The sequence below is a fragment of the Coturnix japonica genome, chromosome 14, assembly GCF_054131305.1.
Source record: "Coturnix japonica strain WE chromosome 14, WE-NBRP24, whole genome shotgun sequence".
NCBI classification, from domain to species: domain Eukaryota; kingdom Metazoa; phylum Chordata; class Aves; order Galliformes; family Phasianidae; genus Coturnix; species Coturnix japonica.
Window position 1 is genome coordinate 4034151 of NC_140676.1, and position 17991 is coordinate 4052141.

Genomic DNA, 17991 nt, shown 5'->3' on the forward strand with positions numbered 1-17991 from the left:
GGACAGTAATTCAATTGGACGGCCCACTGGATTTTGAAAGACTTGCAACGATGTCAAAGTGGCGACCTTTTTCCTCCAGTCTCAGCCAAAAGCCATTTTTTAACAAGGAGCTCTTGAAAAGAAATGCCACTTTGATAATTAGTTATTGATCACGGACAATGCAGCGACGAATACCATCGGATTAGCCAGACGCCAGTGGGTCGTGACACAAGAGTTTCCTTATCGCAATAATCTATGAAAAAAAAAATAGAATAAAGGTCATTAAGGCTTCTCTTTGGGCAGCACAACCTAGATAATTTAACTTCCTTATTAAAAATACCAAAATATTCTGTATGTACTTTGTTTTGTAACAAAATTGTTAAACTAAGTTCTATCTGAAGAAAACTGTGGAAGTTCCATCATTATGCAACTATAATTAAAATAATTTTGATAAATTTACTGGCACCAGCAGTTCTACATCACTATAACAGCCCTATCTTTCCTACCCCTAAATGTCCATTAGTAGAATTTTGGATCCAAGCATGAAACAGTAACAATTATAGACTTACAAAATAATGGGCTTTTTTTTTTTTTTTTTTTTTTTTTTGGTCTAATTTAGGAAGTACTTCAAGGCCTGTTTGAAATTGCTTCATGTAAGTTATTTAATGGAGAAAAAAATGACCAAGAATAATTTTATTGCACTTGAAAGTGCAGAAAAGAGGAATGAATCCATTAGTTTTAGAGTTTCTTTCTAGAATATTAATGAAACATACCTTTGCTGTGCAGGAACACACAACTGCCTGTACAGTAATCCTGGCTGACTTGAGAGACTATTAGGTAAGTAACACAACTATTTTTGAGGTGTGGGAGATAATGTTACAGTCCCATTATAATTCAATTCTTGTAACAGTGTGTCTATGATTGGACTGCCTATTATTTTATATTAATAAATAGATTATTTATAGAACACCACTTCAGATTCAGCACAGGGCTCTATTTGTTTATAGGCTTTCCTAGAAGAGATATCATTTCAGTGTTTCATCAAGGTAGACAAAAGCCATTATGGTCAGAAAAATAGAATTGCAGAATGACTGTCAGTTAGTATATCAGAAGTCTGCAAGTCTAAAAACCAAACCCTAATTACTTTGTTTCTCATCAGTCAGAGTTATTTTCTTATAAACTCGTGACTAATGATATTTAAAGTAGTGTAGGTAATCTGATGCTAGTCAATGTCCCCTAAATTGTTAATGTTTTATCTACTTACTATTGAATGCTTTCTGTTTGTTTCAGCGCAGGAAATGAAGACACAGTGGACACTGAAACAAGAAAGTTCTCTTAAACTCAGAATTTTTTCATGTTGATTTGGAGCCATGTTTATGGGGAATGTGAAAGGAACCTCATTTTATTAGGCCAATCAACTAGTCAGGAACAGAATATTAATCATTTCTTGTGTTCAATATTATTTTATAAAGTTCACTGTTAATTCAATGTCACTTTATTGTTATCATTAAATTACTGATTTTACTATTATTTTAATTCATGACAAATTATGTTTTTGAAGACCTTCCAGAGATTCATTTTTATTCCATACTCTATATGAAAACATTCTAAAAATGTATTTGAGGTAACAATTTGAACAGTTACTCATTAGCTTCAAGAAGGTAATCTGTTTGAACTTCTGTGATTTGAAGGTTACTTCAGGTTATTGAAGTGACTGCAAAGATCACAGATCTACAATCTGAAGCAGGAAGCTGTGATTTCATTGAAGCTGAAGGGACAGTATGGCCACACATAGATAATATGACACAAAAGTTTTGCTGTAGGTGGATGAGGATAATTCTGCGTGGTAGATGTTTCTTCACCTTTTTCTGCTACAGTTTCACCAATAGAACTTAGAAATAAAACTCAGTTTGAGGTGGCTAGTTTTCTGCCTGTCTATTATGAACTGCTATTTTATGGTTCAGGTTAAGAGCATTAAAAGATTAATTGCAACAGCATTCTGAGCTGTAAAGAGAGAAATCTGAAGCACACGAGCTGACAGCATACAGGTGGCTTCTCTTCTTCCCATTCTTCCTTAGATAAGTACAAAATACCTGTTATCACCTCCTTCAGGTAGCTGATAGCACCCTTTTTTCACTATATAGATGAATATATCCATACTCCTATTTAACCACTGTAATTTATGACTGAGAGTTCACACTGCACACTGTAAGAAAGATCCACTGTGTACACACACACGCAGAGGGTCCCTTCTTGTGAGCCCATGAAAAGGACAGAATATTCCGATGCAGTGTATCCATCTTGTATGCAATTCAGTCTATCTATTCTGGTATTCTCTACTTTTTAATTACTAGATCCTGAATATTGCAGAAATATTTCTTTCCTGACATGCAGACAGGCAGAAGAGGGACAGCAGATCTGACTTTTCTAATGGAGAAAAATCACAAATTCATCAAGACACTCATCCTTCCTACCCACCATCTATAATCTCCAGAACTTTTCTAAACAAGACATTGGCACAGATATGATTGTCTTTTAAATAAAAGATAATATACATCTATTTAGCTGAGTGTACATCTTGCAATCTTGTCTCAGTTAATCACAAGGCAATGGCAAGACTGTCCATCAGACTGGTTGTTTGCATAGATACCATGGTGATGGGCATGTGATAAGATACGGTTTATTTTTACAACAAGGCAATAACTCTTACTTACATATTTCCCCCAGGGTGTTCTGAGGACTAATCTGTTAGTGTTTGCTCAAATCTGTAAAAGGCCATATAAGTGCTAAGTATTATTATTATTACCTTATTATGGTATTGACTTTTACCACATTGAACTGCGGTACTTTCCTCTACTTAGGTGTAATATCACCATGAAGTGTTTATACTCCTGTAATGTAAATGTTTCCTTTTGAAGGTGAGTTGAATCACTTATTGTTACATGTGACCCACAGTATAATTTATTTACATGAGCCAGGAGACTCTAAAAATACATTCTAGGGACCTTTCCACTTTGACTCATACTATTACATTCTCGGTTTGTCCTGAATGTTGTTTGTTGACATGCATTTCCGAAAACCTGTTTGGCCAATTCATACAGCCCTCTAGGGCCCTGTGTTTTGCTGCACCAGTAGGCATGCTGTCATTACTTTGGCACTGAAATATAGCTGACTGTACAAAAGCTGGGCTGCTATTCTGTTGCTGAATTCACCTGATTCGGAAGCATCTAGCCTTGTCCTGAAAGCAAAGACTTAACAACTGCACAAAGTCCAACCTGTGGTCCTGTGCACTGATTAACACTTAAGCCAAATGCCAGCCTTCTCTCCCACATCCATGAAAAAGGAAAAAAAAAAAAAAAAAGAAAAAGAAAAGAAAAAAGAAATAAAAACAAAACCAAAGCACAAAGCCACCTGATCTGTCAAGTTTGCTCTTAGTATCCATATTCCAAGCTGACAGACATACACTCTCCTCCTCCCCAGACCTTACATCTGGATCAACAGGGACAGGCTTTCCACCCCTCAGAAGATTCACTTACATTAAGTGGCGAGGTGGAAGCAGTGAATGAACAATAGACGGCTGTCAGGCTCGACAGCAGGGCATGGATGTATGAGCGTGGAGCTGACAGCGAGGGCCTCAGAGGGTAAACTGCTTTGCTGGAACTAATTAAACAGATGAAATTATTACATGAATATGCAGATGTTGTTTACATTTTACCATATGGTATTATTTCAGGTAATAACTCGCAGGAGGATCCCTTCCTCTCATCAAGAGGAAATGAGTTGAAAAGGAGGCTCCACGTGTCACCTTTCAGTTGCTAGGCAGACATTGATATGGCAGTCTTCTCTCCAAGTCACAGGGAAACTCTTCTCCTTTTAGCTACATAAAACCGAAGAGGATTTGCATTCTTCCTATTTTGCAATGCTGAAAGAGAATATCCTTTTTTGAGCATGTTAGGGTTGCAACATTTTTTCCATTAAGCACAGAAGGCATGCACATTTCCAAATATTCATTCCCAGTGTGTTTTACAACCGAGATGCTGCCAATCCCATAGTCCATAGCTAAGGACTGACAGATCTGTCCAAAAATGTAGAGGCTGGAAGCATGACGTTTCTGCAAAGCCTGACATGTGGCTGTGCTGATTAGCATTTACTACTTTGCTAACCTGAAATCTTGATAATAGAATCATTTCTTTTCGATAAGTTTCTGTTAATCATGTTGAAAAGTTTGCTCCCTAGAATTACAGAGGCACAGGAATACCATTTCCATCACCATAAAAGTTACAGATTGTATGTATTTAGGATGGGCAGCCGACTAGAATATGGCTTGACTAAATTGCTGTACAACCCAGAGATACATACTGAGAACAACCACCACTGCAACAGTTCTAAGAACTGTTAACTACGGAAGCATGACAGTGACAGACCATAGTCAATACATTACCATTGCACAGACAGACTGGTTGTACATTGCCACTGATACATTTGGCTTCCAAATTTCATTCTTAGGTACATCAATTTAATAGATCACTATGGTCACTGGTGACCTATGTCATTTAAGATGCAAAGACATGATGTCAGCGGTGCAAAATGTGGGCTTAATTCAACCTATCATACTGTATATTTGAAATAAGATAAACATTTTCTCTTTACCATGATCTCCCCTGTAAAAATACCACTGAATATCCAGTATAAATGGCCATTCTGAGAATATGAATTAAAAAACAACAACAAAGAACAGTTGCATCTCCTTGACTTAGTTTTATATGGAGTCAGTGCTATAAGTTCAGAAAGGGTTTCTTTCTCTTCTAACATTTAGCAATGTAATATACATATCAAAACAAACCAGAACAGATCACTTCATATTCATTCCCTTTGGAGGGAAGGTGAGAAGACAAACACAGAACAGATGTTTTTCATGTTTAATGTACTACTGGAGGGTACCTGGATGCTGAGGTGATGATGGCGGTAGACATGAATGAAGTCTTCCACAACTGCTATTCCTAGCCAACAAAAATGCAGTGAGAAGTTCTTCATTCCTCTGCTCAGCATTGCACTACCTAACAACCAAACACTGAAGATGAGCACTCTGGATTTAAGGTGAGCACTCTGGATTTTCATCAGAATCAACAAACAGTTACTGCTTACTACTGACTGCTTACTACTTACTTACTGCTTCCACTTCTCCCTCCTCATTTAGTATTGTTAAAAGCTGGCTTTGATCACTGAAAAACACATTCCTATACAGTAAATATAATCAGTGCAGCAGATAGGAAAAAAAATCTGTAAATTCCTAAAGATTATCTTATCAAAGTGTTTGCCTTTCTTCTTTTATTCATTATATTGCAATGTCATTAAATTAAATATATAATATTATACAAGCACTTTTTGTTTCAGAAAACTATTCTTATTACTAGAAAATAGTACTCTGGGCTGCAGGTTTTTTTTGCTCATGCAGGAGGTCAATTTATCTCATCCCTTCCATATACCATTCCTTTCCTGCTAACAAAGTCACCAAACTACAGAGCAGTTTTGATCTCTTGTTATGAAGCCCCCATATGCTCACAATGTACCTATATTTCCTGGTCCTACTAAAAAGAGCCTGGGGGCAAAAGACAACAGCATGGAAATAAATTCAAGAACTTGAAGTATTAAGAACAAGAGAAGAACTTACTGTGAGTGATCAGAGGTGTGGATGAGGGAACAAATGAAACAAGAAGTGCTACAACAGAAGCTGAGAATGTCATGTTGTTGGCATTGCAGGAGGTGGAAAGCGGATGTACTCAGATCACTGAGCAGGCACTGCCTGAGGCTGCTACTGCTGAGCAGAAATCACGATACAGATATTATTAATAACAGTATAATAGTACACAGAGGTTTTTCAATGGTGTTAGAAACAGCAAATGAGACAGCAGATGAGTCCTGGAGAACAAGGCTTTCCTTTATGCCTTACTGTAATTTCCCATTTACCTCCAAGACAGGCTTTCTACAAGTCTGTATTATTTAATTACTGTATTCAATGCTCTACATGTTGCATAACCTGAACACAGACTACGTAAGTAATATGTAAATACAAGAACATACATATATATATATGTCTAATATTCCCACAGTTCACATTTTTCTATCTTCTATTTGCTTTAGCAATGAATGATGACCAGTTATTCACTGGATCTCTCATCCACTCTCACTGATCTGTATAAAACCTCTGTCCAGCCTTCTGGTTATCATGCTATTCTTTAATATTATTGTACCACTCACCCCAGCTCATTGTCTGGGTATTGTAAGGTCATGTGGACAAAACTGTCTGGAATATGTCATATTCATCTTTTTCTTCCAAGAAATCATTCCACTTGGCAACCACAAACATGCAAACACGGCAAGACATACAATTAAAGGCAGCATGTTCATCAAGCATCTGCGAAACTTAGCTGTGACTTCTTACCTCTACCAGAAAATGCCAGTGAACAAAAGGCAGCATGATACCTATTTTATTTTCTTAACACCTGACTCTGTTCCAGGATTTTGTACTTTAGTTTGTTGCCACCTGATGTTTAATCTTCCTCTGTTGCATCCAAAATACAGTAAATTGAGTCATAGCACATATGGATTTTGCCTAAGGTGTTTTGGATGAAGACCCAAGCCTAAAAGAATAAATAATTCAGAAAACTTTGCATTCTATTGCACACTACTGTGTGTTCTTGAAATGGAAAAGTCACGACTGTGTGACACGTCACTTGTCCAAACTTCATGATGATCTGTTTAATTTAAAGAAGAAAAAGTAATACCAGTCCTGGAATCACACCACTTAGATTTCCATTGTAGTATTTTACTTTAATAGAGAAGATTTGCCAACCAGGACTGGTCTTGCCTTGGTTTTCCAATTCTCAAATTTTTGTTGTTGTTGCTATCCAGGAGGAAAGAAGGGTACTTTGAGTTCTGTGTGTCACGTTGAACTTTTTAGCAGGCTGTGCTAAATTCACAAAGCAATACAGAGTATCTGAAAAATCTTTTCATTGCCTAAGACATCATTCTCAAAACTTCAGTCTTTTTGTGGTTACATTTTGCTTTTCCTTCAAGTGAAAAAAACTCATAATCCTCCATTGAATAGATATTTCTTAGACTATCTGGGGAGGGGAGAGGGTTTAAGATGTGAAGTAACAGATAGTAAAAAATTGCAAAGGGAAAAAACGAAAAAAAAAAAAAAAAAAAAAAGATTTAGAAGTATTTTCATTTAGAGAGAGGCTTAATGACCAGACTTTGATTGAAAGCCCATAAATCACGGCTCCTAATATTTCTGTAACCCCATCCTGTAAAGAATTCCACACACAGACCCATGGAAACTCTCCAAGAAACCTGCCAACACAGCCAGGAGGAAACCCAGGGCTCTTCTTATGCAGAGTTTAGTCTTGGAAGGAGCTAAAGGCCGGATGTCCAGGAAACTAAGTCAGGGTTAAAGGAAGCATCTGTTCATATGCCCTTGGGCATAATCAGCTCCTCTGTGAGAGCTACTTTCAAAGAAAGAACCAGCAACAGAGTAAGAGAAATGCTTCACAATTGCTTGATGTTTTGTTCCCAAATAACTTTCTTTTTGGGGTAGGATATCGTTGAAAGGTGAAATAAAGATGTAGAAAGTGAAGCAATCTGCTTTTAGCATCCACTTTACCACCCTCTGGCAACCTTCCTGCTATTTAAACTGAAACTCTGCTTGTAAAGTTTACTAAAAACTCTCCACTGAGACAAAAACCTGTATAGAATCACACATCTGAATAGCTGCAATGTCCATTTTACTCTGAAAAACTTTATTTTATGAATAGTCCAGAGGAGTCCAGAGAATCAAGAGCAGCAGATAGTTGTAATCTAAGCAAGGTAAGAGGGAAAGTTTGTCGAGTGATTATAGTCATAGGACATACTCTCGGGGAACATACCGTGCAACTGAGGTACCATTCAGGCAACAGCACTAGAAGTTCCTCAGTCCTTTCCTCAATATCTCCATGAATCATCTCTAAAGACTTTACATCTGAAATTTAGTTGTTGAGAAAAAGAATCCACATACAAACCAACACACAATCAACAACTTCTTATGAGCTTCTTCCCTTTCTGAAGAGTCTCCTCCCATCAGTAGTCCATGCAAGGTTCAGCTTCCCAGACCTGCAGGCAGTAAAACTCTCAATTTGTTTTTCCATCCAGGTTACTCATTTTGTTTAACATCATCAGAGATAATCATTTAACTGAGGTTAGTTGTCGTACCTACACATTTCATACTTTGCTATTATACAACTATATAAACAAAAACAGAACACAACCTGTATGTTTCTGAACACTGCAGCATGCAAACATGGCATATATATTAAGATGTAGAGCTCTGCAAACAGACACAGGCACTCTTCAGCTGCAGAAGCACTAGCAGGAGAGCCCAGTAGCCTCACTGACCTGGCATTTGGTTTAGCAGAGTTGCTACTGTGTTGACTCTTCAGGGCAGAAAACAAACTCTCAGCCCCTTTTGTGCACAAAACCATGGTAAACATAAGCCTTTGAAGATCATGTCAAAAACATTTTCAGTATGAAAATGTAAGAAAATCTTTGTGCTACTGCACAACAGAAATCTGTACAAAGACTTCTCTGCATGAAGGACTTGTCACTGCAAAACGCTTCAAACTTAAGCTTTAGTACAGGCAGCCTCATTTCACTGAAAGCAACCACGTATTTGTCTTTCAATGGGTACCACACTCTGTTCCATGCCACACAAAGAGTATATCTTTAAAGTTTCCTGAGTACTGATTACACAGACATACTGCAAAACTGGGACAGCTGCACAGTTCATCAGTCACTTGCACAGAAGACATGCTCCTTACCGGTACTTTTCAAACAAACTTCCAAAAGAAAAAGTACATTTTTCCACAGAAAATGCTGAAGAGATTGCTATCTTTGTTATGTTTCTACTCACAATCACAAATACTATAAAAATATTTCTATATTCCTCATGGTAACTAATGTAAATGTTTCTGCATTATCAGCATCCACTCAAATTTTAGATTACATTTTGGCATTTCAGGAAAAAAAGGCATTTGGGCAAAAATGGAACTGAGGAAACAAGTAGTATGATTAGGACAATTATTTTATATTTGTAACAGATGTGAATGTGCTTGCTAATTCTTTGATAAGTTCTTGTTACCTTTCACTTCCAAATGAATCTACACAAGTATAAAAGCATATTGGAGGCAGATGCTGCAGCAGATGAATGTGCTTGCCAAGTGGTATTTTGTTTGGTTTGGGGATGTTTTTTAGTTTGCTTTTTTTCATCCAGGTATTCTAAACCTATAATGAAACATGCACCAAATAGTTCTTAATTTTGGCATACTTCATGCAATATTCTATTGGCACAGATTAATACAATTTTTGCTGTTCTTCCATCTTCATGTTAAGCCCCATCGCACAGCTTTTACTCAGATGAGTAATATCACTTACTCCAGCGGCTCTAGAAAAAGTAGCAATAAGCTTCAATGAGCTGTAGAATCATATCCAGTAAAGATTTGCACTTGATCTTCCTAACTGTGAAACATCATACTACAATATAATAAAAAAAAGGAAAACCTATTTCAGGGCAACCAAATTTAAACCCAAGCTTTTTTTAAAGCAACTCACACAAAGGAATTCAGCATCTACACCATTCCATTCATTCTTAGGGGTGACAAACACCTGGAAATCTTTACATTAATTACATGCTTTTATGGTTTTATACTCTCCCATCACACAAACTATAGAATGCTTTTTACCTGAAGTTAATTCAACATGTGTTTCATGTTCTCTCTGATATTCACTTGTTTTACTCCTTAGAAGTCTTTAAGGCATGAGTTAGCTGTTTTTAAGCTATTGAATTTCTCCACTTTTAAGGTGATCTTCTGAAATTCAAAATGAGTTGGTCGACTGCAGAGTGAACACAGAAGAGGGCACCAACCTCATGCATCATTTTTATAGATTGTTCCTATTTTTTAAATAAGTGAGTGTACACACATGTACACACATGCATTTTTATACAACAGCTTCATACAAAAAGACTGGAAATGTTTGGGAGCTCAAAAGCAATATCTTTCCCTCTAAACTGCTTTACTACTGTCTTTCCCTCCCTCTTGGGCATGTGTTCAGCTGAGACTAGGCCAAATTGGCAGTCATTTTCAAAATGCTTGGCAGGCCCATGATCTCTGGGAGTTTTCAGCTGACATCTTTCTCTCAACCAGTCTATGCAAGGGTCAGTGGGAGACCTGACTCTCAGGCCCTGGCTTGCTCTGGCTGTGTCATGAGTCAGGACCAATATAAATTAAAACCTTAAAGCCATACTGTGAAGGCATTCTTTACCCCCTGAGGTATTTTTTTTTCCCTGTGACAGACTGCCTTTCTGCTAGTTTCCTATTTTTCTATTTGCAGATAATATGTGTTCCTTTGAGGTGGAAAAAGGGTGAGCAGCTGGCTAAGAGAGAGTTAAACACCTACCAAATTTTTCATTTTTTTGGTAGATTTGTTGATGCTCAACAAGCAGTAGTGAAATAATAATAATACTAGGGGCTGCTTATCACTTACAAACAATAGTCCAATGACAATATTCACACTGACGGAAAAAATGGGAGTAGAAATTAATAGTGACAGTCCTGCAGGAAACAAGGAAGAAATTGGATACCAAGTTATAAAATACAGACTAACCCAATAGGCACATGCTGCTGTTATTATATTAATATTGTTAAAAATACCAAAGCACTTTAAAAATGGAATTGTACCGTAGGTAGATGGACAGTATTATTTCCACATTCTTTTAAATAGAAATTTTCACTCCTTGTTTGGCTTGAAGGCATGGATGTAATTTGTTACTCAAAAACCACTAGCGGAATACAGTGAAAAATAAGACTTGGGATTAAAGCCTTCCCATTTGAAGGACAGAATCAGGCTACACCAAGAGCTCTGATATTAACAAAGCCATCTGAGTCACTGCAGATATGGATTCTACTGATGTCGTTCAAAAGTAGGGTGGGCCATGTTTATTTAGTTAGAAAGCAGGGAGAGATTGTTTCTCCTCTTTGCAAAAATAAATAGAGGAAACCTAACAAAACTCATGTAAATAAAGAAATAAATATGAATCTCAAGAAATCTCACTTGCTGATGAACCTAAGCCCCCAGCACTGGGTCACACAGGCATAATCCCTCTGAAAAAAAAAGTTGCTGGATGACTACACACAGATAAAGTGCACAAGATGAGCTCTAACACACGAAGAAAAAGACCACAGTATCAGTATTGGTGACTGAGGGTGTTACTGCAGAAGCAGTTTTTTCTGCTGTGCCCATGGAGCACCCAGCATGGCAGAGGATGAGCCCTGAAGTATACCAAAGAGTCTGAATAACCACAGTGCTTCACAGTGGAGCTGTTCTATCTGAATTCGGGGGACTAGGCTTAAGATATTGGCAAGAGAGGAAACGGGATGCCCAGGGGGGTGCAGAGGAACAAGACAGTTGTACACACAGCTTCTTCAGTCCCCAGATGGATGCGATGAAAGGCCACTGCCTGTGCTCCTCCACCTTCACAAATGTCTGTACCCAAGGCCAGGTGAAAGTGGCGATACAAATAGAGTCTTCCCCAGCTCAGCAACAGAGCTGTGTGCCACCCTGATTCAATCGACCAAAAGATCTGCTCAAAATCTACAAAGCAATGTGCTCCATTGCCCCAAAGCTTGTTTTCATCATTCTTTTTCATTTGATTACAAACAAAAATACCTGTTCTCTCAAAGTGACTTCAAGCAAAGTCACCAGACTGTTCCTTTCAAGTGGGTTTCTCCCTGTGAATAATTTCAATTTCAGTTTTTAGTAATGATGTGTTTCCTCCCACTTCACCTTTCCCTCAGCCCTCCGTGAGCAAGACTTTCATTTTCTACCAGACACCCAGACTTGACTTAATAAGCAACTGGGGTAAAATATCCACTCTTTACATGTTGGGTATCCTGAGGTACATACAAGCATCGCTCTAAGATGTGATAAAGTAATCTAAAGCTGGGCCCAGCCTGCCAGTTCAGGTCTAAAGGGATTTGATTCAGTGTCAAAACCTTTGGCTCAGGAGGTCACCCTCTCTTCTTGCTTTTCTTATAACAAAGGCAGAGGGTTGCGGGGGGAAGGGCTTCCTCTCCTTTTTTTTTTTTTTTCTTTTTCTTTTTCCCTTTTTTTTTTTTTTTTTTGTCTTGTGAATTCATCAACTGTTGTTTGTTGAGCAGCGTGTCTTTATTCAGCCTACTGAAACATTTTCATTAGATGGAGGCCTCTGAAGTGCGCTAGCGGCTGGGACCGCGCAAGTACAAAATCTTAGGCCTCTCCAGAAGCTGGCTGATTGAAATCAGCACTGTGTCAGGGGCTGTCATATCTCAGAAAAGACATAAAACACACGGAAACATCAATAAGCAACAAGCCTCTGACAGCTCTGAGACATTCCAGCTGACAAGAAGAGAAAAGGGGTAAGGTTAGGGCTCATGGGGGATATTTAAAATGCCTAACAGCCAGCCGAAGTGTTGGCAGGCTTCAGGGAGGCCCAGAAAAGACAAGATAAAGTCTATCAGGTTATCACCTGGTTTGAGACAGATCCCTCGCAGCAAGGCCACAGGGATGAGACAATGACACAATGGCTTTATTATTATTATTATTATTATTATTATATTTATTTTAGAATGCATCAGAAAACAGTCTGCATTTACACCGAGGTTACCCAGACAACGTTTGTGCTAGAGAAGATTAAAAAAGAGAGACAAAAAAGGAGAAGAAATGTAAAAGAGGGAAGACAAAAAGAGAATCCTGCGAGTTAAAGAATTCTGCTTCCAGCTACCATGTACAGAAATCAAAAAGGATTAACAAGGTTTTTTTTTTTCATTTAATTTCCTGTACACCAGACGCTTTTGTTAAGAGATCAGAGATATTGCTATTTATTGAATTTTTAATATGATCTTTATTAAAAGGCAGCACACATGTTTGGTTTTCTTTTTTTTTTTTTTTTTTTTTTTCTTTTTTAAACATATATGGGTATAAAAATCAAAGCACAGGAATGAACCATGGTTGTTTGATTTTGGTCTTTTTATATTATGGTGATTCAAACCTATTTAAATTTTAAAATAATAAAAACCCAGCCCACATAGAAATGGACTCTCATCTTCCTTTCAACTCTGATCTATTCTGTAAAGTAAGCAATGGGCCCAGTGCATTATTTTGACCAATCACATAATGAATTCTTCCCTTAGAGTTGGTTTAAGACCAAGAAAAAATGTGCATAGCCAAGTGAAAAGGGTTCTCAGTAACATTTTTAGACTACAGATACAGAACATATTTCGCTGTGGAAGAGCCAAGATTGCTGGAGAAGAACCTGTTATGCTCACTCATTTGCAGAACACACTAAGCCATTCTTCCCAGTGACAACAGCAATAGCAATTCTGGCTTCCCCTTCCTTAAATGTTTGTTATGACAAAAATATGACAACTTCTTGAGGTTAGGCTAGTGCTAAAATTTGAGTAACGCAATAATAAAAAAAACATAACCTGATCAGAAGGCTTTACTCATTGTTTTCTTTCTGCATCTCTATAGTTTTCAAAACTGTGACTATTTTCTGCAGACATTTACAATGCAGACCAGACTTGGAAATCATGCAATAGTCAACTTGATTCTTTGATATTCTGTTCATATTATTATTGTGCTAGCGTGAAGCCTGGAAGACTGAGGTTCAGATACTTTCCTCTGCTGGACTTAGCACTGTATGACCTGTGAGCCACTTGGTCTATTGAGGTAATTTGAAACTGGAGCTGATGGACCTTAGGAGTGAAGGCATCCACAAGCCCTAGTACATCATGCTCAATTTTCTTTTCTGGCACATCAACAGGATTTCATGGTGCCTGTAATCCCATATCCCTCTGTGATGGACACTGCTGGGGAACTTCTCAGTAGCAGTCTTAAAAATTTTGTTAACCACATGACAGAAGTACAGACAAACTAGAAGGAAACTACTTATGCAACCACAAAGAGCCAGAAATCATCAGCCATCCCACACAAACTCTGGGGAAAGTCCAAAAACTAACCAACAGATTGAACGTTTCTTCCTCTTTTCTACAGGTTGCTATTGCAGAGCATTGTGAGCACAGACAACGGACTTCACCTCCCAAAATGTGAACTGAGAATAATTGTTCTTTCCTGTAGCTTTTGCTTGTGAAAACAAATCAACTGTAAAATCTGAAACCACTGGACAAAGAATTGCAGTTTAGATCGAGAAAACACATACAGTCCTCTGTAATGTGTCTAGCAATAAAACAAAAGGTCAGCGTTGGTTTGAAGACCTACTCCAGCATACAGCAAGAGACAAGGTCAGCGTAATAAATAATCAAAAGAAGACAGGCAGAGAATACAGTAAAATGAATTTATGAAAAATATTCTACACTACCATCACATCTATGAAAGAAAATTAGTAAGATACCAGCAGCTCCTACTTACCAAGGATACAGTTTTTCCTCAGTTTGCTGGAAGTGCATAATCTGCTGGCTAGCATGGCACGAAGTTACAAACAGGGGAGGATGCACATCACTCAGGTCCTTTTCATCAGCCTTTAAGATGAAAAGTACTCTTACAAAAGATGTCCAGAGACTCAAGTGAGGACAAGTCTCTTGATTGAATGCAGCATGTGTCAACCTGGACACCCTTTGACCCATCAGGTTATTTCTACTTCTGGCACTAAGAATTCCAGAGAGAAAACCTCATCTGTGTCTTTTCTGTTTAATGGAAAGTTGGATCTATACCTAACATCATAAGTAATTACTCACTGTAACAATAATTGTGAAGGGTGGTATGTGGATCACAGATGGCCTGTGGGGAACAGCAGGTATAGATAGAATGGTCCAGGTGCTATTTGATGTTGGTAGGATTTAGAGACATCTCCTAGCTTGGCACAAAAGACTTTGTTAAGATTACAGGAGTGCAAAGGTGAGCTTTCATATGCTCTTGTACACGACCTCTTCATTCTAAAAACCACCTGTATCTCAGCATCTTGCCAAAAATGTGAAGCAATGTGGGCCACTGCATTTTTTTTATCCCCTACAGATTTTTCTGACAAGTATTTCTCCAAGGGTAAATGGATTTAACTTTCCAGTGGAAACTAGTGTCTATAGTTCAAAATAAGACGTGATGTCCATTTCTTCCCAGTATTTTAAGCAGGAGTTTTGTTTCAGATACTGTGGTCAAAACAAGTTTCTCTCCTTTTACTGTAGGAAAAATGCCAGGTTTATTTTTTTTTCCCCTCTCTTTTGTCCTTTCGTATTCTTTTGAACACTTTTTTTTTTTTTTTAAGTAAAAGAAAGATCAAACAAAGTCTCTTTTTCCCTTGAGATAAAATAAATGGTACCAAGACTCCTTACTTCTTAAAAGAAGTCCAGAAGATGAACTTAAATACATGAGGTTTTTGTTCCTCTGTCTAAAGTCTCAGTCAGGAAGTTACACTGAAAAACTGTCAAAGAACCTTCTAAGACTGAAAAATCAGGTTCACTGATCACTTCCTTCTAAGTGTGCCTGGAAACCAGTGCTATTTTTGTGACTCAGACTGAAAACTGATTTCCTCTTAGTCTATAGATATTAGGCATTTAAAATCCCCTAGTATGAGATTGCCTGCTACGAGATACAGAGTAGGAATGAGAACCTCTATGGAGCCACTCAGAACCTCGAATAGCTCAACTTGAGACTGCAGCATCACTGAACGCCAAGTTATTTTCACTGAAGTATTTTTCATGAAAGTTTACAGAACGACGTACTGAAAACCCAAGTTGGTAATTGAGAATCTTACAAAAAAATAACAATAAAGTATGTTTTTGTAAACAAAAAAAATATCTACGGAAGGAGTCTTTATAATCTCTATCTCAGATGACTCCATCATCCAGACTGTTTTAAACCTCCTAATGTTCAGTCAGAGCAGAGAGCTCATGCAGCAAACTGCAGACAGAAAACAGAGCGTGTACATCAGAAAATTAATTTGAAAATTAAGAACAAACGTACACTTTAAAATAATATATAATTAGCCTTTTTTAATTACCACTTCACTACCATTTAGTAAAAGGTGGTGAAGTTCAATAAAATTAGCTGCTTTTATTCAACATTATTCAAATTAATTTGCATATTCAATTGCTTTAATAATTCCATGATACAGTAGGGTTTTTTTATCCAAATTTTAGAGTGCATCTATGTAATAGTTATCTAAGACTGCAAGCGCTGTTGCAAAATTCTGATAAATTCTGGAACAGAATATTCTTAGAGGAAGAAAAGTCATTCCATTATTGGCCCTGAGAGTCTGATTATGCATCCCACAATGCAGTTAGGAAATAGAAATGCTTTTTCCTTTCAAGGAAAGGAGAGAAAGAAAGAGCCACAGGACCACTCTGCTAGATATCCCATTTCTCCATTTCTCTAGCAAGAATTTACTATCTCTAGAGAACCTGTTTCCAATGTAATCTTTTATTGCTCATAATTATCTAAAACATTTAAGCCAAAGGCTTCTGTATTCTCCCCATCATTACGGAAGCATGAATATTTTCAATACTTCTTATACTTTAACTCCACTAATATGAGAAATCAGACCTGCCTGTTCAATGTGAGAATACTTCATCACATCCTTTGATGGCAAGTACCACCAATGCCATTTACCTGTTCTGTACTCTGTTGTCATTACACCTAATCTCAACCAAGATTACAAAAGCAGAATCTTGCAATAAATATCCCTTCCTGAAAGTTAAAAGCCACACCTACAATCACTCAAATAAATGACCCTGGATACCAGTTGTGAACTGAGATATCTTGCAATGCAACGTAAAGAGCTGCTTCTAAGCTTCTGATTATCTCATTTATCTCTGATCAGCACTAACAAAATTTTCACTTGTGCTCAATGGCAACAATATAGAATATTGATATCTATCAGTATAGACCATACAGCAATCTGTGCATGACAGTATAATGTTAATACACATAGTTGGAGCACTAAATAAATGTTATATCTAAAAGAATTCTGATGAGATTTTCCTTGAAGTTTTTCTAGGATATTCAGTCTTTAGCTTATAAGTAAAGATTCTGGGGAAGGAAAAATTCCATTCACTGCACTGCAACCTTTCAAATTCTCATTAGAGCTGTCTACTGCATTGATGATAGTAGACCATGCTGATGAAAACAAACTTTGAATATATATATATATATATATTTTTTTTCAGGAGCTCTTAAGTTACAAATCTTTCTAAGCTATCTTAATAGTCTGGTATTTTTTGGTGCATCCTCATATATAGCTGTGATTCAAATAGAGATAAGATGGAAAATACCATTAAAAGCTTTTTTTCCTAATTTGCATTTAGTTTCTGAACTATTTCTGACCTATGATATTTTCATAAATAGACTGAGACAAATAACTGCAACAATCTGCACATTCCTAAGGATAGATTACAATGAATTTCTTCATTTGGAAAAGGCCTAAAACTGATAAGGCTAATTTTGCCCGTATTCCACGCAACAGCATATGCCCAACATAACAATACCAGGCCATTATACGAACATAGTTTCATTATGCTGCCAAATTTGCCACAAAGACTAATATTCAACTTTTCTAAGGTTTTCGTAACAACTTAATTTAATATTTTCACATGCACAACATGTGCATGGTTACCAACTGATAACAAAACTAGTAGCATTCATTAAGTATTGCTATAAATCTCTCCACTGAAATAGCAATAATATCGCCTCCCAGCAACCACAATAAATGTAATGCTTAATCTCTCTCTGTGATATTGTATAACTCTAGCCTGCAGCTAGACTTCCACTGTAGGTGGTACTGTAGAGGATAAGTCTGCAGTGACAGCACATGATGTGCTCCTCTTTTTCAGCAGATAGGAGTTCACGAGGTGTTTTTTTTTCTTTCCAGAGAGAATCCAGGATTTATAGGGGGATAAGAAAGAAAACAGAACGACAGTTATTTAAGTGGAGCAA